Here is a 4424-nt window from a genome sequence, read left to right on the forward strand (position 1 = left end):
ACAGCCAAGGCTACACAGAGAAACCCTGTCTCAAAAAACCAAAAAAAGAAAAAAAAAAGACAGAATCCTGTTCTATAGCCAAAGCTGTTCTAAAACCTTTCAATCCTCTTGTCTCTGGCATCTGAGTGATAGTATTCAGGTATGCACCACTACCGCTGGCTCAATAATACACACATACACACATACATACATAGTACACACATATATATACATACATATACACATGCATATATATACATGCATACACACATACATGTACACACATGAATATATATACACACATATACATGCACACACACATGTATGTCCAAATACATATATATACATGAATACATATGCACATACACATGCACACAGATAGATACACACATACACAAATACGTACACACACACACACACACACACACACACATATATATATATATATATACACACACACACATATGTACATACATACATTTTCCAAAACTTTTCCAGTGAATTTCTATTAGTAGTAGTAGTTGCATCATGATTCAGGGTAGGGACAGAGAACAGGAGAGGCGGGTGGAGCCAGGTCAGATCTTCCCAGGAAACGGTGCCTTCTGCTCTGCAGTCAACCCAGGCTGAGACCGATGATACAGGGCGGAGGGATTTGTACACGCACCGGTACCACTCACACCCGAAGACATCACCCCCCGAGTGGTCGATGCCTCCGCGCAGTGGTGGAAGTCCAGGTAGTTCTGCCAGCAGTTCTTGGTCTGGTTCTGGTTTGGGAAGCGGCTTGTCAAGGCCAGCAGTTTTGTAGTTTTTTATCTTAGCCTTGGTGTCTTCAGCCGCCGTGCTGACTCCTAAAGCCTGCCCTGGAGCAGGGTTAGTTCAATGTGACCCTTAGCAAAGATGCCAATATCAGATGGGCCATACATATAATTTTTATATTTTATTATATTTTAACTCAATGTGTACCCATAGATGACCTTAAACTTCTGATATTCCTGCCTTCAGTGATGACACTACAGCTGTGAACCACCATGCCCAGTTTTCTGTGGTTCAGGGGATTGAACTCACGGCTTTGTGCGTATAGATGAGTACTCTGCTGGCTGTGCTACCTCCCCAGCCTTCAGGAGATGTGCTCAGAGAGTGACCTGGGACTTGAGTGTTACGTCACATTTACTTTGTGTTTCAAGAGCACTATAGTTATAATCGCCCTGAATTTGCTGCTTAAACAACATTGAAGGCATTCTTTAGCAAGTGCATTTCTTGCAGCTCTTTCTTTTGAGGACAGTAGTGACAGCACCCATTGGTGCACGGCCAGGTCTCCACCTTGAATTAGTGGCTCTTGGACCTTTTGCTAATATTTTCAAAATCCTATTTCTTTAAAGCCAGCAGGAACCCCGTTGCAGAAAAGATCCTGAGTGCCACAGAATGTCTGTGCGGATACAGCCGCACCGACTCCATAGTTTCTTGGCTACCGTGGTGGTCAGGGTTTTGTTTTCGGTTTGTTTGTGTTTTTTTTTGAGAGGCTGTCCTGGACTCGCTTTTTAGACCAGGCTGGATTCGAACTCACAGTGCTCTGCCTGCCTCTGCCTCCCGAGTGCTGGGATTAAAGGCGAGCGCCACCGTGTCTGGCTTTTAGTCAGGGTTTTTTGGTTCTTGCTTTTTCTTTTTCTTTCTTTCTTTTTTTTTTTTTAAGAGAAACGACTTACAGAATGAATGTGTAAATATAAAAAGGGGATTTATTAGCTGTGATCCAGCTAACACAACAATGGCTGCCTATGATCGCCAAGACCAAGAATCCAGAAGTTTCTCGCTCCACACAGCTGGATGCCACAACTGGTCTTCAGTTTATGATGAAGTTCCAAAAAAGTAGGCTGGAAGGCCAGTGAAGGAATGGACTCACTAGCCAGGTGAGAACGAGAACGAGCAGGCAAAGAGCAGAAGCTCCCATCTTCCGTGTCTTCCTATAGGCTCCCAGCACAAGGTGTGGCCCAGATCAGAGGTGGGTCTTCCTGCCTCAGCATCCGGATCAAGAAGTAAGAATCTTGCCACCTCAAAAGTCTGGACGAGAAGTGAATTCATCTGCTTCAGACCAAGCAAAGACTCCCTCACGGGTGTGCCCTCTGTTTCCGGATTCCAGTTAACTCCAGATGTTGTCAAGTTGACAGCCAGGAATTGCCTTCACCCGCCACCTTTAAAGTGCCCGTTCAGGAATTCCCTGCCTAATTTGTTCTTAGATTGACTCCTAAATCATCTCTGCTTTGGGAGTTTGTCCCGGCTTGAACTTGAGGTATCTGGCTATTTCTTTTCAGACCTCCACCCATGCTTGAATCCGCTTTTCTGACTTTTTGCCTGGCTTTGGCATCTTCAAGCAACTGACCTCGGTTCAACCTGCCTTTGGCGCTGCTTCCTGCCTGATAGGATGTGAAGGAACTGAGTTCTTCTGAGGAGAGACTAGCCCAGTGCAGTTCGCCTGAGGGGATGCTGGCATCATAGCAGGGAATAGACAGGTGTACTGTACTGTACGAATGAGTATTTTAACTCTACACAGGCACTGCTGTGATACGTTTGTTGGCTTTTATTGTAAAATGCTCCTTTTGCCAACATTGAATGAATTGCTTCAGAAATAAGAAAAAAAAATGGTTGTCTGTTAGTAATTAAGATCTGCTTTGCTTTTAGTGGTTTTTGGTTTTGGTTTCTGGTTTTTGTTTTTCAACTTCCTGTTCAAAGAGGTGACCATTTTACAATTTGGAAAAGCCTGTATAGAAGTGCGGTGCTTGCACTGTTAAGTCTGGTACCTGTTTGTCATGCCGCTTGGGACACTGCTATGCTTGCCGTATTGCTTGTCCCACAGTATTTTAATAAATAGTGTCTGTAGATATTTGCATAAATTACTCAATTCTGGCTCTAGTTCATTGGAAAGGAGCCATCTTTTAAACAACCAAAGCAAATTTCTAGCTTGTCAATAATGTGATTTGAGGCCAGTGATTTCTTAGAAAGCCTTCAGGGACTATGTTTCACAAAATGAAACCAGCTCTCCACACAGGGAGGCTTCTTTCAGGCTTGTTTAGTGACTCTTTTGAGAAAAAAAAAATCAGATTAAAAAAACCCTATTTTCATCACTTATTAGTTGAAAGGGTATGGAATTGTCATCCCTCCCCGCCCCCGCCCCTCCATTGGTACTGTAATCCCTCCCATGAATTCAGACAAAGCCACAGCACACCCAGCCTGACAGACAACACGAGCTGGCTGGAACGGGATCAGATGTGCCGATTTCTCGTGCTCAGGGTGGCTGATGTGAGACGGCACTGGCACGAAGAAGTTGGCCTGGCCCAAAGAACCCCGAAGAAAGAACAGATTTCAGACAGGCGGTTTTACAGTTTCCCTTTTGTTATTTTTGCCAACTCCCAGCTACTTCTTTCTCCAGTACCAAGCACAAGAGACAAATGAGCATTCTTAAGTGCTCTGAATATACAGGCCAGGGGTTTTTCTCAGCGACATTTGATCTTCTGTATATCAATTTACCTCACCACCTCCATCCACCCAATTTACATTTAAATAAAGCTTTCAAATTACTTGCAAACTAAAAAATAAGCTATTTAGGGAATGAAGGTTGTTAAAAAAAAAATAGACTATCTTTTTTTTTTTTTTTAAAAAAAGCTGTTTTTCATCTTTACAAGATTGAAACAACCAGTTTTTACAGGCAAACAGCCTACAAAATGTTTTCGTTCTGATATTTTCTTAGAACCACTCTGATGCAATACACCAGCTATAAATATTTTGGTTTATGTGATTTTTTTTATAAGAAATCTTTTTGATCAACTCTTATATGTTTGACTTAATAAGAACCTGTCTGGAGAGAGTGAGCACTCTTTCTCATTGATTTTACTTTTCTTCCGAGTGGCTCTGTTTTCCCTGAAGCCCACTTGTCAATATAGCACTGCAAGGACCAGGCTCTGCATGGGAACCAGATTACCTGCCAAGGCAGTGGGCAGAGATGGGGCCATTTTGGCCCCAGCCCAGCTTTGTGAGGAATTAACAGTTCTGCAGACCCACGTGGAGGGCCAGAGTTATAATGTCGCACACTTTTGAAGTTTTATTCCTGGAGTCTTTCTTTTGGGTTTTGGGAGGGATTTGGTTTTGGTTTTAGTTTTTTTCTTTTGTTTTTTATTTTTTCATTATTTTAAACATAACACCTTCCTATAGAAAACAATTAACTACAGCATAGTTAATAGTTTTGTTAAGAGGGTAAATCTTACTTTAATGAAATAAAATCTTTGTGCCTTTTACCGTGTGTGTTGTGTGTGTGTGTGTGTATGTGTGTGTGTGTGTACACACATGCTAGAACATGCCTATGATGGTCAGAGGACAACTTCTGGTGTCAGCCTTCACCTTCCACCTTGTTTGAGACAGGATTTCTTAAAATTTTTCAAAATTAAATTTTTTTTTCA

General features: G+C 42.3%; 1 pseudogene across 1 annotated transcript; it reads right to left on the reverse strand.

Annotated features, from left to right (window-relative positions):
• Positions 1–554: 554 nt before the first annotated feature.
• Positions 555–3980, reverse strand: LOC311599649 (cytochrome c oxidase subunit 6B1-like; annotated as a pseudogene). The gene is made up of 2 exons: positions 3950–3980; positions 555–839 (listed from the first exon to the last, which is right to left on the reverse strand). The product of its transcript is annotated as a cytochrome c oxidase subunit 6B1-like (transcript).
• Positions 3981–4424: the final 444 nt, after the last annotated feature.

This window comes from Acomys minous (genome assembly GCF_964271855.1).
Source record: "Acomys minous genome assembly, chromosome: 6".
In the NCBI taxonomy this organism is placed as follows: domain Eukaryota; kingdom Metazoa; phylum Chordata; class Mammalia; order Rodentia; family Muridae; genus Acomys; species Acomys minous.